Raw genomic sequence first — 18840 nt, forward strand, 5'->3', positions numbered from 1 at the left:
GGAACGCATACTCACACACACACATGCACACATGCCAACTTGGGTCGGGTCTCACAACCCTCCCCACCAACAAAGAAATTTTGTCATCAAAATTGAACAATCTAAGACAAAATAAAAGATAAAACACCACCATCATCTAAGGAAGGCAATACAAACAATCATATATCAATCAATCATCAAACAAATAGGGATAACGTTCTCTAATCTCGACCTCGCGTTCCTAAGACACCTCGGCCTTTGAATGATGACCTCATTGCACCTTCACCAAGGGAATAACCTTGGTCCTGAGGACCTGCTCCTTCCGATCAAGGATACGAATCGGCTGCTCAATATAGGAAGCATCGTCACGGACCTCAAGTGGCTGCCAATCAATCACAGGAATAGTGTCTGACCCACATCTTCGCAACATAGAAATATAGAACACGTCGTGGATAGCAGACAACTTAGGAGGTAAGGCAAGCCTATAGGCCACAGCGCTCACACGCTCGGTAATCTCAAAAGGTCCGATGAATCTCGGGGCGAGCTTGCCCTTCACACCAAAACGTATCACACCCTTCATAGGCGAGACCTTGAGATACACCATGTTGCCGACTGCGAACTCGAGAGGTCGACGCCGACGATCAGCAAAACTCTTCTGCCGGCTCTGAGCTGTGTGTATCCTCCGCCTGTTAACATCAATAACCTCTGACGTCTGCAGCACAAGCTCGGGACCTAAGAGACGACGCTTTCCAACCTCAGTCCAACAACTAGGAAATATGTACGGTATACCATAAAGTGCCTCAAAAAGAGTCATGCTGATAGTTGCATGATAGCTGTTATTGTACGCGAACTCGGTGAGGCGCATATGATCATCTCAACTGCCCGCAAAGTCGATCACACAAGCCCTAAGCATATCCTCAAGGATCTGGTTGACCTTTTCGGTCTGCCCATCCGTCTGCGAATGATATGCGGTGCTGAGATGCAAAGTGACCCCCAATGCCTGTTGAAAATTCATCCAAAACTAAGACGTAAATATGGAGTCTCAGTCTGAAACGATCGAAACTGGGATGCCTTGCAGTCTCACTATCTCCTCAATGAATATCCTCGCTAACCGGTCCATAGACCAGGAAGCACGTACTGGAATGAAATGAGCCGACTTCGTCAGATGATCGACGATAACCCAGATGGTATCATGACCGCACTGAGTCCTCGGCAAACCTGCGATGAAGTCCATCAATATATGCTCCCACTTTCACTCTAGAACGCTCAACGGCTACAAGGGACCAGGGGGTCTCTGATGATCGGCTTTAATATGCTAGCATGTGTCACACTCAGCCACAAAACTCGCAATCTGGCGTTTCATCCCTTGCCAGAAGTACTGCCTCCTCATATCACGATACATCTTCGTGGAGCGTGGGTGGATAGTAAGTCTCGATCGGTGTGCCTCGGTCATCAGATCCCGACGCAACTCTGGAACGTCTAGGACACACAATTGGCCTCTGAAGCGTATGTCTGACTGTTCCACGGATGCGGCCTCTGCTCGGTACTCCTGAAGTGACTCGTCCGTCTGCTGAGCCTCGATCACTCTAGCCACCAAAGAGGGTTGAATCGACAAGCTTGAAAGCTGAGTAATAGAAGAATGCAAATCGAACTCAAAGTCAAACTCTTAAACATCCTCAAGCATCTGCCACTCTCGCACCATCATCTGTACCACTAAGCCTTGTGGCTGACGGCTGAGCGCGTCCGCCACCACATTCGCCTTACCCGGGTCATACTGAAGATCAAAATCATAGTCCTTCAACAGCTCCCTCCATCACCTCTGACGCAGATTCTACTCGGACTGCGAAAATAGATACTTCAAGCTCTTATGATCCGAGAAGAGCTCGAACCTGACCCTATATAGATAATGCCTCCACACCTTCAGTGCGAAGACGAATGCTGCGAGCTCTAAATCATGAGTGGGGTAGTTCAGCTCATGGACCTTGAGCTGGCGTGAGGCATACACCACTGGCTTCCCATGCTGCATCAATAAGTACCCAACCCAACTCTGGAGGCATCAGTAAAAATAACAAAACCCTCACTCCCATCAGGAATAGTGAGAACAGGAGCGGACGTGAGGCGGTCCTTCAACTCCGTAAATGCCTTCTCGCAAGCGTCACTCCAGACGAACTCGACACCCTTCTGCATCAACCGGGTCAGCGATACTGCAATACGGGAGAAACCCTCGATAAACCGTTGGTAATATCCCACTAGACCAAGGAAGCTGTGAATCTCGGACGCATTCGTGGGCTGGCCCTACCGACGCATTGCATCAACCTTCTAGGGGTCCATAGCGACACCCTCCCTCGTCACCACGTGACCAAGGAACTTCATCTCTTCCTGTCAAAACTCACACTTCTCCAGCTTCGCATACAGCTGGTGGGCACGAAGGGTCTCAAGCACAATCCGCAGGTACTCAGCATGGTCCTCTCGAGTCATTGAATATACAAGAATATCATCAATGAATACCACCACGAACTGATCAAGGAACGACAAAAAAACCTCATTCATCAGCAGCATGAATATAGCGAGCGCATTGGTCAGTCCAAACGACATGACCAAGAACTCGAAGTGACCATAACGTGTCCGGAAAGCTGTCTTCGGAATGTCCTCTTCTCGGACCCAAATCTGATGGTAACCAGAGCATAAGTCTATCTTGGAAAAATACTGTGCACCCTGCAACTGATCGAACAAGTCATCAATACGGGGAAGCGGATATCAGTTCTTGATGGTGACTCTGTTGAGCTCACGATAATCTACATAAAGTCACAACGAACCATCCTTCTTCTTCACAAACAATACCAGGGCTTCCCAAGGTAAACTACTGGGACGAATGAAACTTAACTTCCGAAGCTCATCCAACTGCTCCTGCCATTTCCTCAACTGCAACGGTGCCATCTTAGACTGTGCCGCGAGGACGGTTACGTTTCACATTCCAGGCTTGCCAGTGTTCCAGTTCGTCGCTGAGCCTAGAGGAGAGCCGTTATTTAGTTTCTTGACTTCAGTCGTTGAGGATTCTGTGGCAGAGAGTATTGAACTGCTGCCAGTTATTTGTGAGTACCCGGATGTGTTTCAGGAGATCCCGGGTTTGCCTCCACGTCGGCGCACTGTTCCAGCAGCAATCCACCCTGGACAGGTTAGAATTCCAAAATTTATTAAAATAGTTTTGGGTGTGTAACAATTATAAAAATTTACAAGAAGGTGGACCACTCATGGTGGGACCCACCTACAAAATTTTGAGGCTAATGGACACCTGTACACACCATAGTGATGGCTGGACCCGCCCATTACAACATAGTGTCCAGATCAGTCCGATTTTCAAGACAGATGGATTTCTTTAAATGAATTAAAATATTTATAGAAGTCTAAAAATTTTAAAATCTTGTGGGGGTGTGGCCTACCTATGGTAGTATCACTCTATAAAATTTCAGCTCCAACGGACCTCATTTGGGCATCCAAAAGAATGGGCCAAGATAGTTGGACTGCCAGATTTTCTGCTGTGCAGTCCAGCAATATGCCTTGATAAAACCATAATTCAAAAATATTCCCTCTGATGGTGGGCCACCTTTTTGGGTTACCACTCATTGTATACATGATGAGGGACCTTGGCCCTCAATTTTCAGAGTTTTAGAGGCCCTGGACCCACTCCAATGGAGTGCCCAAATTTAGGACAGCAATATGTTATAATTATGCTTAGCCTTTGGGCTGAAATTTTGAGGAGTAAGGCCCACTACATTGTGAAGATCTTAGAGGGAATAATTTATATCTTTCATTCCTTAAATGTTGAGCTTAATAAATGTACTTTTGAGGCCCACCATAGTTGAATTTAATTGGATCCACGAATATAGCTAGTTGTTGAACTCTTTAGGCCCAATTGAGCTGGGACTTTCCAGATAGGCCCATTGAACTCTTGGGCCATTTTTACCATACTATTGTGTTGGGTTAGTAGGCTGGATTACACAAGTAGATGGGCCCTTGGTTGCCCATAAAATCAACTTTAATACTTGGGCCGAGTTGTAGGCCCAACTTACATGACTAAGAGCATGACATTTGCCCATGTGGTTTGAGCAATGGGCTGCCCACTAGGCCACCACAATATATGGAATTAGTGGCCTTTATGTTGAGCCCATAATGGTAATTATGAGTTGGGCTATGTGTGTTTCTCTTGGACCCATGTTCTGGATAGGTCTTGGGCCGCCCTTTCTAAAGCCCAACATGAGTATTTGTGGTATGATTATGGCTGCCTGTTTCTTATTTCTGATGTTGCGTGGTCCTTGAGCCTTGATACATGATCAATTAGAGATGAGCTACCTCTTGGGAACTAATTGTAGTTGGATGTCCACATTGGTGGCCCTAAGGTAGGCCTATAGGCTTCTATGGGTGGTTAAAGGTCCACCATAGACCCTTGCTAGGCCCGTTTCATCTATTTAGGCCCATACCATTGTTCTCCTTAATCTCGTGGGCTATCCCAGGTATATGGGCCCCCACTAGAGGTTGTATTCCTTATGAGGAATTGGTTAAGTACCTAGACCCTTCATGGTTAGGTAGAGAGTTCATCTTCACCTCAATGGCACCCCTATTCAGTTTCATGGCCCACTCTCATATGCATCATATGCATGCTTGGTTGAGGTATGATTGGCCATGGTTGTGCTATTGTGTAGGACATATTGGTATCTTCCCTAGAGATGGATGTTTGGGATTGATACATGGGTGATTATGTGATTCATGCATTTGGCATTGCATAGCTTATGGATATCCGCCCTTACTTCATCAGGGCCTTACCTCCACAGTGGTATTCGTGGATAGCCGTATGTCTGGACACCGAAAATATTAGTTGAGCATACCGGGTGCATAGGATGCCCATGGGTGAAATTTTTAAAACTTCCATGGTACCAAAGATCTGCTCCAACGCCGTGACCGGGTGGAATACATAAGCGCACGAGAGCCTTATACCGTTAGGCTACGACTCCCACTATCGTGTAGTCGGTTGGATAGGGGTGTGGCCTTACCTGCCTGGTGCGAGGAGGCATTGTTAGGCTGAGTCTGACCAGCTCGTAAATGGGTTAGCTACCTTCAGGCCTTGTTGGTGATTGGTTGTCCACAGGCGAGTAGTGAGGTCTCTTACGCTCATTTGACTGTACGGGGTCTGCAGAGCGGCAGTCATTCAGCAGTATAATGGACCCCGGTGATTTCCTTATGATTAGAAATGTACTTCACTTATGGTTTGGATATGAGCACTGACATTATTTGCATCGCATTAGCATTGGTTGTACAAGCCCCCCTTCATGCATTGTCTTAGTATGGCACCCATTACTCATTGCATCGCGTTCATAGTAAGCCTTAGTAAGGCTAGTGATATGCTCATTGATCATGCTTCTCTCCTTATACCTCCTACTATTCTTCTGTGCACCATTGTCGCACACTTACACGACCCTCTAAGCTTCTATAAGCTTATGCACGATTGATGCATGCAGGAGACTCTAGGTAAGTGCCGTAGCAGCAGAGCGTGAAGTAGAGTTGAGCAGTGAGAACTCCAGTGTTGCCGATTTCTCTCTCTTTTCCTTTTATTCTCATGTATGTCCTTTTGGACTTTATGGATGATGTAAAAGTTTAAATTTTTAGTAGATTTTTCGATGTGTGCCTTTGTTATTTTCAGATGTACTTGCTGTGATCTTGGGTATGCTCATATTGGAAATGATTATACTGTTATGAAAATCCTCCTTGTAGGATCCCAGGATCGGAACCTACCTCAGGAGCCGAGAATGGGGTACTGCGGAGGCTGTTGCGACCAGAACCGGCCATCGGGTTCCTTGTGAGTCCGGTTACCGAGTCTGGGACATGACAATTAGCTTATCATTCTTGGATGGGGTGTCTATAGGTAACTGTGTCATTGGTACTCTCTCCTCAGAGAGTTCTACATGCCTTCAACAAATTCTTCTTTGTAATATGAGACTTATCCTTGAAAAATTGATCCATATTACTCATTCTTCATGATCTTTGATCGCTCTACTTCGATTTGTCTATTATTTCCCACTGGAGACCCATAATCAAGGCAATGCCCACTCCCTAAATTGGAGAATAGTGTCACTGAAGTTAAAGCGTATTCACTGAAATGCCTTTATATCAAGAAGTGGATCGATTTTCTATCTTTCCTGCATCCTCTATCAAAATCAAGTAGATACCTAAATTAGGTCTTCTAAATATCTCCCTCCTGACAAGGAACTTGTTAAATGCATCATTCAAAATAGGTAGAAATTGTATTGATTACTTAGCAATGACCTTTATATTGGAGTATTCTACGAAAGGACTGTTTTCCCGCCACCAACAAGGATTCTACAGTGCTTAAAAGATAAAGAATTAGATTTAAGTGTAATCACACCAATTCATATAATGACACCATCAGTAATTTATTAAATGCATAAGGACAATGGATCGTCGATATAAATGTAGATTGCTGATATTTTATGTGGATCACCGATATAAATTGTGGATTGTCACTAGCCACTGTGTATCGGCAATCCACTGTGAATATTTGTGATTTACATATAATATCGACGATCCACGGTCCTTATCAGTGACCAACACTCTCCACCATCCATATAAATACCACATCCCCCTCCCTTTCACAATCTTCAACCATTCAAATAGGGATAATAAAAAAAAAACAAACAAACAAACATAATAAAATACCCTTCCAACATGGGACCACCACAATCTCCACCATACATACATTATCCATACAAATACCACATCTTCCTTCATTCCACAAACTCCAACCATTCAAACAAGAAAATAATTTATTTTTTTAAAAAAAACATACAAAAAAATATAAATAAATAAATAACTAGAAAGGGGACCACTACACCCTCTTCCCTTTCACAAATTTCCACCATTGATAACCACCAATAATAACAAAAACAACACATCAAAAATTAATTTTTGGTGTCTTACATTCTATGTTTGAGAATATAACCGGATAACTTTAAAAAAATCCTCATTTTTCATCTAAAACTTTCCCGTCGTTTTGTAGAAATTGGTCGAAGTTTGTTATCATCGTCGAGAGTGAATTGTCCATCCGTATAACTACTAATTGTCGATGGTGATTCACCTCTTCATTGCGCTCCCCTCCTCTTCATGTGGCTCCCTACCATGAAGAATTAAAAATAATAATAAAAATTAAAAAAAAAAAAATTTAAAAAGGCCGAATGGCCTTGCTGTGCAAGGACCCCACTTTTGAACTCCACATGAGAATCTATCTAGGGCTCACTGGATTGTCTCGGAACAAATCCAAGCCGTTCATATGAAATGGATTCTAATTTCAGGCCATTGGACGAAGCTTGGGTGCATAACTCATTATAGATGGACTACATTGGTGGAAACAATATGGAATTAATGCATAACGATCATGCAATTGTGGGTCACAAACAACTCCATTTTTATTTTTATTTTTTGAATGATTTACTATAAGTTCACGGCTATCCGATTAAAGTGAATGAGTCAAATCCACCGAGGAGTGACCGCAATCGTTAATTTAATAGATACCATACCCCATTCTCAAAAGGCTCTCTTTACTTCCACAAAAAGTTACCGCCATATGCAGGACGGCTGTCAGCAAAGCATTTTCATCCTTTGGAAGCCAAAAATGTCCACCAACTAAAAAAGCATAGACTGAAATTCTAATATCACTGCATATATTATGTTATAATTGAGGGTTATTTTAATTAATAATCCACTTTTTTGAAATCTTTTGCCTCCCATTCGCATATGCATGTACAAGTCAGCTGACGTACGCGCCACCACATATGCCACATAGCAGATAGATAATACATCCAGGCCACCATCAGGTCGACCACGACATGTTGATGTCATTAGCCGGAGATAATGGTTATCCATCTAAGCAGGTGAGCCATGATATTAGATAAGTTGACTGGCTAGAAAATATCAACTTAAAATGTTCACAACCGTACATTGTTCTGTTAATGTGGCCTACCTGACTAGTTGGATAGCTTGAAGATTGCTCCTGTCTGCCACGTTGACCTATTACTTGCAAGTGCATTATCTGATTTGTACATGCACCATGATTTAGAAATAAGTGGTTAGAAAACATCCAACGAAAATTTTCACAACCGTACATCTTTTGTTAATTGTGGTCCATCTGATTAGTTGGGTGATCTAATCCTTATGATAGGAAATCTATATGGTGGTACCGTTTTTTTATGGATAGCTTGGATATTGCACCTACATGCTATATGTAATGGGGATTCCCATTAGCTGGGACCTGGATTCAGCCAAGTGGGTGCGACCCAGACTGTAGGGCCCACCTCTATGTGTTGAATATCCACCCTGTCTATCCGTTTTACCAGCTTATTTTAGGGCATGGTCCCAAAAGTAAAGCTAATACAAATCTTAGGTGGACCACTCACTGGAAAGGAAATGGTGATCATTGAACACTTGCCATTAAAAAATTCCTAAGGTCCATAATGTTTATTTGTCATCTAACCTGTTGATAAGGTCACACATACCTGGCTGAATGGAAAACACAAACACCAACATGATCTAAGTCTTTTGCGGCTTTTAAAAAGCTTTTAATATCCACTTGAGATTTGTATCTACTCCAGTTTCTTGGGCATCAGGTAAGCTAGCAAAATATATAAAGGGCATAACCAACACATACATCGAGGTGAGCCTCACTGCTAGGGTCGCAACTACCTTACTGGATGTGGGGGCGCAATTCACTTGAGCCGGGACCTGTGGAGTTGGTCAGGTTGTAATCTGTGGGGCCCACCTCAATGTATGTGTCGTATAAATAAAGCAAATCCAAATCTCAGGTGGAATGCAGGGGAGAAATGAGGATCATTGAATTCCACCATTAAAAACTTACTAGGATCCACTGTAATGTTTATTTGCTACAGAAAGTGTTGATAAGGTCAAAAAGTCTTATATAAAGGGAAAAGACAAATATAAACTTGATCCAAAACTTTTGTAACCAACGAAAGCTTTTAATGGTCATTCATCACTGTTTCATGTGTTGTGGTCTATTTGGGATTTAGATTTACTTTAATTTTTTAGCCCATACTTTAAAATAAGAAAGGTAAAAAAATTTAAAAAAAAAAAAAAATCATATGAACGCAGGGATGTAAAACACATACATTAAAGTGGGCCCCACGGTTACGACCTGACTGGACTCTATCAGGTGGCCACCTGGCTGAATACGTGATCTGTGGTCACAGCTAATCGTGACCATGTAACGCCACGTGCATTAGCTGACTTGTACACACGTGTGGCTTTAAAAGCTTTCAGAGTAATGATTTTAATATCATCAACTTAAAAATTAACTAATTTCTCAAAGTCTAGGATTATACACTGCCTTAGGCTATAGATTCCTTACTGGAAAAGGAAATGGTAAAAATAAATAATAAATAAATAAATAAAAGAGAAACTCCCCTTTTGTCAAGTGGGCCAATTTCGTCTTCACCTACGATGTTTGGCCAAAATGTTTTATAGTGACATTTGGGCTTCACGTCCAACAAGTGGGGCCCATGATTCAATAGCTTGAGCCGTTGATATGATGTGACTCATGTTGGATGGCCTGTCCAACAAAAATCTACTTAAATTTGTAGATTTAACTGGTCCTTTTCTTGTTTGAATGTGAAATGTTGCTGTATTTTCTATTAACCGTCGATTTGTTGACCTCCCATTGAAGGGTAAGGATTCTTCCAATCTTAAAGAATTTCGGTTCATGGGAGGCCAATTACAACATGGCCTAGGACGTGAACGGCATGGATCATTGAGTTGTAGGCGCCACTTGCACCGAATGGAGATGGTTTGGCAGTAGCAGACTAGGCCATTTCCTACGGCTGTCACTTGTGGTTGGGAATCTCTAGCCATTTCCATCAAACTTTCAATTGTACTTAGATATTTATTTGGGTGCTGTTAGTTTTACCCAATTACAAGGTAAATCCATGTAAAAAGCCCATCGTTACTTTCACCATGTATGTGTCTTAATCAATACCGTCCATTCATTTTTTTCTCTCACTTTAGGGTATGAGCCAAAAAACATGAGGCAGATTGTAAGTTCAAGTGGACCATACCACTGGAAACGGAGGATGATGACGCTTGCTGTTCAAAATTGAAATCTTTTTAGGGTTTATAGGGATGTGTATCTCATCCAACCTATTCGTAAGGTAACACAGACATGGATGAAGGGTAAATACAAATACGAGCTTATCCAAACAACAGTAGCTCTCAAGAAGTTTTCAAGCGTAGGTATTTAATTCCCTTATTCCAGGGGAATTGTTCCACTTGAGCTTTGGATCTACCTATTTTTTTGTCTCATCCCCTGAAATGAAAAGGTAAGATGGAGTTGTTCCACTTGAGCTTTGGATCTGTCTGTTTTTTGTCTCATCCCCAAAAAAGAAAAAGTAAAAGAGATGAAGGGCGTGAACCAGGCATTGATAACAGTGGCCCCACATTAAAATATATTTTAATGGTACCGTGGCTTCTTTTCTTGGTTTTACTACGAAAGCATTCCAAACATAGCTACCTATCAACATCAAGTGGAGGTGGCTAGATAGAAACTACTAGTGTGGTCCACTAGAGCCTTGGATCTTCATTATTTTTAGGCTTATATCCTAAAATAATATAGAAAAATGGATGCATGGTGTGGATAAACCCATACATTATGGTGGGCCCCTCAGAGGCCCAATCTATGCCGAGCTTGGGACAAGCTGAGGTATTACCCAATCCACGTTGGCAGATTGCATACTGACACTAACAATGGCCACTCACTACTGGATAGTGACCCATGGGACCCACAATAATGTGCCTCTTATCCACGCCGTCCGTCCACAAGAAAACTGTGGTGATTGAACGCCCACCTTTAAAAAAACATCTTAGGGCCCACTATAATATGTTTATTTGCCCTCTAACCCGTTGATTAGGCCACACTGGGAAAAACAAAAATATCAACTTAATCCAAAACTTTTTGTCCCCTAAGAAGTTTTAGATGGTGGACTTTCAATCACCATTGTTTCATGTGATGTGGTCCACCTCAGATTTGAATTTACCTCATCTTTTGGCTCAGGCCCTTAAAGGATCTAGAATTGGATGGATAGCATGGATTAAACACATACATCATGGTGGGCCCACATAGCACTGTTGAGTAGTGACTTTGCTGCTAATTTGCATCCCATTTTATGTGTTAGAGACTACTCTCTACTTGACTCTAGTCATACTAAGTTTCTGTGCTTGCCCATCATAGATGTTATTATAGACATGTGTAGAGCAAAGGGGAAATCGGAGAAAAGGGGAGAGAGTGAGAGACAAAGGGAAAGAATGCGGTTACATGTAAGTGTATGATAGAGTGAAAGAGAAGGGTCCCAAAATTATTTCAAAGGTTGGTGACTCATCTTGATACAACACCCATATCCATAGCTCAACTGGCAGACTGAGTGGAGATACCTCGTTTCAACACTTAAGGTCTTGGTATCGATCCCTAGCGGGGGTGGCTAACATCGAGTGTGTGTACTGACATGGGTGTGAAACAAAAAAAAAAAAGGACAAAGCATCCATATCACATATGGTTGGGATTAAAGAAAATAGAGCTAAAAGGTTCAATTAGCTTGCACTATAACTTCTAAAGGTTATAACTTTGTAACTAGTTTTTTGTTTCATGCTAATGACATACTATTAGAAAACTATTGATGAGATCTACACATTGAGGAATGCCAATGGCAATTGGCGCTTTAAACATTTTTTTTAAAAAAAATTGATCATTTCTAGTGTAAATTATGAGTTTAAAGTTTAAATTTATTGTTTTTGGTAAGTTACAAAAAAATATTTTGAGGGTATTTTAGAATTTAGTGTTGGAATAGCTTAAAATCTTTATTTTAATAATGAGAAAGAACTTAAGTTAGTTTAAAAGTTATATACTAATTTTAGTGAACTTATTATTTTAAAAAAGTTTACTATTTTGAAAAAGTTATAAATTAATAGTTAAAGGCTTATATAAATCATCAATAATTTACTTTTATTTCTCATTGCTTAGAGATTTCACGTTACTTGTGGATTAATACAATGGCTATGCCTAAGAAGAAGATAGTAAACTCTTCTTGCACCATGCCCTGCTACCTTATATGATATCAGACTGAAGTCTTCCCTCAGGTCATATTGGTGTCTGGCAATGGATCAGGCAGCAAAAATCATATGGATTATATTAAGAAAAATCAAGCATCATGAGCACGAAGTTTGTAACCTTTTATCGAGAATTTGATAATTTAATGGAAGAGTTGAAAGCGATGATTTCTCAGGTGATCAAATCCATGGGCCACAATATATTCACGAAAACAAGTGACCCAAGACCATCAAAGGGGCTCGTGATTATAAGTCAGTTTGTGGTTGGATGTTTTCCAGCCAATCAGATATATATGAAAAATAAGATTGAAATGCAAGTCAAGAAATGCCTCTCAATGAATCTGCCATCAAATTATTTGGTAAATCCAGGTATAGATCAACTGATAAATTCAATGTTAAACTAGAAAAAGTTCCATTTAAATTAATAGATTAGTTAACGAGTGGCCTAATATAGACAATCAATGGATCAACAGATATGATGGCTCCATGGTGAAAGAGAGTAACACTTTCATAATCATCCCATCAAGCTCTAAGCAGATCAACACCTTTATACCTTCTCCACAATGGCCAAAGTGCATAGATTGAAGGACGACAATGATGAAAATAACAGCATGGCCAACGACATTAATCAAGAGTGACCAATCCATTATTGTAATAGAGGTGGAAGTCAACAACTTAAATATAAAAGGTATAAAAGGTTGCAATCCATTGAGTTTTGTTATCTAAATTTCAATCTAACTTGTAATTCTTCACTATCAATTATTGTTGAAGACAAAGAAAGCGTGTTGTGAAAGCAAGTCATAACAATGGGCTACTACCATTCTAAACTCCGGGAATGAGTTTAATTTTTCAAGTAGAGGGGTCTAATATAGGACAAATTCAAGGTCAATATCATGGATGGTCAAAATTAAAAGAAATTAAGATGAAAAGTTTGATCTAAAGTCCGTCCATGCTACTATGGACTGACTTAGAATAGTAGGGTAAATAGTAGGGTAATTGCTTTCCATCTACGTCGAGCACTGGATCACAAAGAAGACATTAAATTTTACTTTCAGTAGTATAATTCTCTTCGTTTATGCCTTAATTGTTGGACCAATGAAGATATTGATCTAAGGCTTGATCATTTATGCTACAAGTGCTAGATCGCAAAGGAATAATCTTTGTAAGTTCTCTTTTCTTTTCAGCCAATACAATTAAGTTCTTTTTACTCACATTTTGCATGTAACGAATCTTCTCCGCTATCATGGTGAGAAAAGTCCTTTCATTTAAAATGCACAAAAAACTCATTAGAAAAACCAATCATCTCCTTCGTAAATCACTTTTTTAAAAACATAGACATCCAAACTGTTTCAGTTCTCAGTCTCTTGGCACCTGGGGTGAAAGGTATTCATTTCGGATGGAGATATAAAAGGCTTAGACATGCCTAACACGATACACGCATGTATGTATAACCGAATTTCAAGCCAAACACAACCATATATCTATTGTTAATTATGGTCCATTTGATATTTGGGGGACCTAATTCTTATGATAGGAAATCTATATAGTGGTACCTTTCTATGGATAGCTTGGACATTACACTTATATGCCATGCTAGCAAATGTAATGGGACCAGGTTAACTGCGACTGGGATTCAGCTAGGTGGTTGCAACCTAGACAGTAGGGCCCACCTCAACGTGTGTGTTGTATATCCACACCGTCTATCTGTTTTACCAGATTATTTTGGACATGGTAAAAAAATTGAAGCAAATACAAATTTCAGGTGGACCACACCATAGGAAAAGAGTCAATGGTCACTGAATGCTCACCATTAAAAACTTTTTAGGATCCGCCGCATGTTTATTTGTCATCCAAACCGTTGATAAGGTCACATATACCTAGATGAAGGTAAAACACAATAGCGGCCTGATCCAAAAAAATTGCAGCCCCCAAAAAGCTTTTAATGGTGGAAATTCAATCCCTACTGTATTGTCCACTTGATATTTATGTCTTCATTTTTTGCACCATGTCCTAAAATAAGCTAGCAAAATGGATGGAAGGCGTGGATGTATACAACGCATGCATCAAGGTGAGCCCAAGGGGGGCGATTCACTCAGGTCCCCATACAACAAAGTTCAGTCGGGTCGTGACCTGTGGGGCCTACCTCAATGTATATGTTGTATATCCACACCATCTATTACTAGCTTATTTTAGGTATGACCCCAAAATGAGGCATGTCCAAATCTCAGGTGGAATGCACCACAAGAAACCTTGATCATTGAACCCCTCCATTAAAAACTTCTTAGGATCCACCTTAATGCTTATTTTCCATGAAGGAAAAAAAACACAAATATCAGCTTCATCCAAAACTTTTGTAGCCCACAAAAAGTTTTTAATGGCCATTCACCACTCACCACTGTTTCCTATGGTGTGGTCCACTTGAAATTTGTATCTGCTACAGTTTTGGGCCCATACTTTAAAATTAGAGGGGGAAAAAAGATGGAGGTGTGGATAAACAACACATACATCAAGGTGGGCCCCACGGTCAGGTCCCCACCTGACTGAATCCACGCCCTGTGGTCGCAGCTAATCGCAGCCATGTAATGGCACGTGCATGAGCTGACTTGTACACACACGTGGCTTTGCAAAGCTCTAATAACTAGTTTTTTTATATAAAAATAATAATAATAATAATTTGGAGTGATGATTTTGATATCATGAACTTAAAAAATTAACTAGTCACTCAAAGGCTAGGATTATCCGCTGCCTCAGGCCTTAGATTCCTCTCCAGAAAAGGAAATGCAAGAGAAACAAGAACTCCCCTTTTGTCAAGTGGAACAATTTCGTTTTCACGGTTTCACCTACGACGTTCAGCCAAAATGTTTTATAGTGACATTTGGGCTACACGTCCAACGAGTGGGCCCATACTTCAATAGTTTTGAGTCCTTGATATGACGTGCCTCTCACGTTAGATAGCATCTACAACAAAAACCAACTTGAATTTGAATATCCTAGCTATATGGTAACTACCCCTTCTTGTTTTAATGGGAAATGTTGCTGTATTTTCTATTAACCGTCTACTTGTTAACCTCCCATTGAAGGGTAAGGATTCTTCCAATCTTAAAGAATTTTGGTTCATGGAAGGCCAAGCATGTCATGGCTTAGAACATGAATGGCATGGATCATTCAGTTGTAGGTCCCACTTGCACATACAAAGGAGATGGTCTGGTGGTAGCGTATACCAAGCCATTTCCTACCATCCATCACCTGTGGTCAAGAATCTCTAATGGCATTTCCATCAAACTTTCAATTGTACTTGATATTTATTCTGAGGCTGTTTGTTTTTCACTTTTTCAAGGTAAATCGGTGTAAAGTGCCCATCATTACTTTGAAAAAGAGAGAAATATCACGTTAATTTGGCTTTGAAATTCTTGCTTGCATGCATGAAATCAAACAGAAACTGCCTACCATTAAAATTTGTGGTTAACACCGTGTTGTGTGTGTCTAATCCACACCGTCCATCCGTTTTATCATCTCACTATAGGGCAGCAGCCCAAACATGAGGCAGTTTGTAAGGTCGAGTGGACCACACCACAAAGGGAATGGTGACGTCCACTATTCAAAATTGAAACCCTCTTGGGGCCATGGGGATGTGCATCTGTCATCCAACCTATTCATAAGGTCACACTGACTTGGATGAAGAGTAAACACAAATATGAGCTTCATCTAAAACTTCCATAACCCTCAAGAAGTTTTCAATGGTAGGCGTTTAATTGCCCCGTTTTTGTAGGGGTGGTCCACCTAACCTTTGGATCTGCCCCTTTCTTTTTCTTTTTTTTTTGGTCACATGCCCTAAAATTTGGTCCCATTCCAAAACATGCTACCTATCAACATCAAGTGAAAGCAGCTAGACAGGAACTATTAGTGTGGTCCATTTGAGTGTTTGGATTTGCCTTATTTTAAACACATACATCACAGTGGCCGCTCGGACAAGCGTGGGTAGTACCCAATTTAGTTAGAGAATTGCATACTGACACTACTTGAAAGTCAACAGATAAAGCTTTCATTTGAATTATTTCAACCCTTTGATAATTTGATAATCTGGCACTTTTGCTTTCCCATCATTATAATCTTTGTATAATCAAAGAGTTTTTTCTCCCTATCAAATAGACAGATTGGGCGATTGAGAAAAAAACCCAAATCCAACTGCTAAAGTCCCAAGTTATCTTATTTCATAACATCCAACTGCATTCCAGCAAACCTCTAACTTTGATGGTTAAAAAGGAGGGCTTGGATATATTACTTGAAAACACTCATGGAAGCAAAGATTAAGGTCCCGTTTGGATACCACCAAATAAGTTGCTTTTTAAACTTCAGTCTTTTTTTTTTCCAAGTAAAATTACTTAATCAGTTCAGCTATTTTTTTTTTTTAGCTTTTGTACTTTTCATAAGTTGTTAAAGAGAGAATCAGGAGAGACAAAAGAGAAAAGAAGCTGATAAATATGTTGTTTGCCAAATATACTTATCTACAAATAATGTATAAACTAAGATAAGCTACTTAAGGCATAAGTACTTTACCAAAGTAACTTACAATCAAAACACCCACTAAAAGAAGATGTGAGCCTCATACAAGCCACTCACTCAGTAGCTCAGACCTTGCACATGCCTAAACAAATTTCAAATTTGCCACTAGTCATGTGGGCTATTCCTGTGGGTCCAATATCAACCCTTCATCTTTTTATGTGTTTTTGACTATCTTTCTTTCTCAGTGGCATGACCCACTTAGTGAGCAGAGTGGCCTACTTATTGGGACATGGCATTTTTATCATGGGACCCACTTCATGAGAAGCTAAGATCTCACAATTGTGCCACATGAACCCCACTTCAAATAAATAAATTTGAACTCTGTGACTATTTCAACAGTGGAAGTTTAATACCACTGTTTCAAGTAGTGTGGACCATTTGAGTGTTGGATCTGCCTCATATTGGACCCACAACCTAAAATGAGAAAATGAAAATGGTAGAAAGGGTGGATTTCTCAAAAATATTATGGTGAGACTCTTCAATTTTTTGGGATATTCTATTCCAATGCGAGGTTTAATAATACTTTTGTGTTTAATAATACTTTTGTACGCTGTGTGGCCCACTTGAGTTTAGATCTTCATAATATTTGGACACGCCAATTAAAATGAGCTGGAAAAATTGATAGATATAGTGTATTTTTAAAAAACATCACGGTGGGCCACACAACAATGGACATGGTTTCAACAATGGATGTTTAATACCATTGTTGTAAGTTGTGCAACCCACTTTAGTGTTGGATCTACTTCATATTCAGGCCCACCTCCTAAAATAATATGAACAAATTAATCAACAGGTGGATTTCTTAAAAACATCATGGGAAATATTTCCCAACATTGCACATCCATTCATTAAGCTCCGTGTTGCTCACAATGACCCAGTATGAGTTACTTTTGGTAAGTTAAAACACACACACACACACACCAAAAAAAAAAAAAAAAGAACACTTACCAAAATAAGTTACTTTTTATTATAAGTTATTTATTTAAGTTGATTAACCAAACTAACTTAATTAAGAAAAATAGCTTATAAATAAGCTAAAAAAGCAACTTACTTGCTAGTATCCAAACAGGCCCTAAGTGGCTTATGTGACTAAAAGAAAAATAGATAATCAGAGACACAGAAAAAGATGAACATTTGATATTGAACCCACACAAATAGCCCACATGAGTTGAGCGACAGATCACAGTGAGTCGATGTTACTTGCCTTGAGTCACCCGAGTTGACTGAGTCATCAAGTTGTGTCAACGACTTTAAATGGGTTTCAACTGAGTTGAGCTCAAAGACTGCTGAGGCGAGTCGACTCAATTGGGTTTTTAGGGTTGAGTCGCGAGAGTGTTAGTGCTCAAAATCTTGCCTAGTCAAAATAGAGTTTGTTTTGTCCGTGTACAGAGAGAGGAATGCTCACCAGCGCACCAGTTCTCACCGGAATTCGTGAAAACTATCTCCTGTAATATGAGCCCAAAATCTAAACATCACACGTGATGCAGCACCCAACTTTTACCCTGATTCAAAACTTCGGAAGGCAATAGAGAGAGGAAAATCAAGGGAGGAAACTATTTCAATTTTCCATGCCCCACCGAAGTTTTGGATCTGGATAAAAGTTGGGCCCTGGGGGTTTCATGGGGTGCCACATCACATGGTCAGTTCAAATTTTGCACTCATATCACAGGTGATAAGTTCTCAAAAAGTTCTCATGACTTCTGGTGAGAACTGGGCATTCACCTCTCTCTATATGTATAGATATATTAAATTCGCACCCAATCAAAAAAAAAAATTGCAAGATGCTTACTTGTTCATGGAAGCCTTAAATCCAATGTAGATCTGCCCGGCTCTCCGATACCAATGAGGTACAGGTGCACCTGAAGGACCGTTGGGAGGGGTCCATGAAGAAACACGACATGCAGAAGTAGATGAAGCTGAAGCCAAAGAACGCGGTTAGGCACCACATCGCTAACAACAGCAGATTGCCCCCAAAGGATTTTTGTTTTTTGTTTTTTGTTTTTTGGTGTTTTTTAACACACACCCACCCACACCACATGGGCAGTGTTGAAACAGAGTCTATCTACCGCTGAGCCATTGAGCCGAACCCAATTGCCCCAAAGGTTATTTTCTAGAAGCTCACCCACC

The sequence above is a fragment of the Magnolia sinica genome, chromosome 13, assembly GCF_029962835.1.
Source record: "Magnolia sinica isolate HGM2019 chromosome 13, MsV1, whole genome shotgun sequence".
Taxonomy (NCBI): Eukaryota; Viridiplantae; Streptophyta; class Magnoliopsida; order Magnoliales; family Magnoliaceae; genus Magnolia; species Magnolia sinica.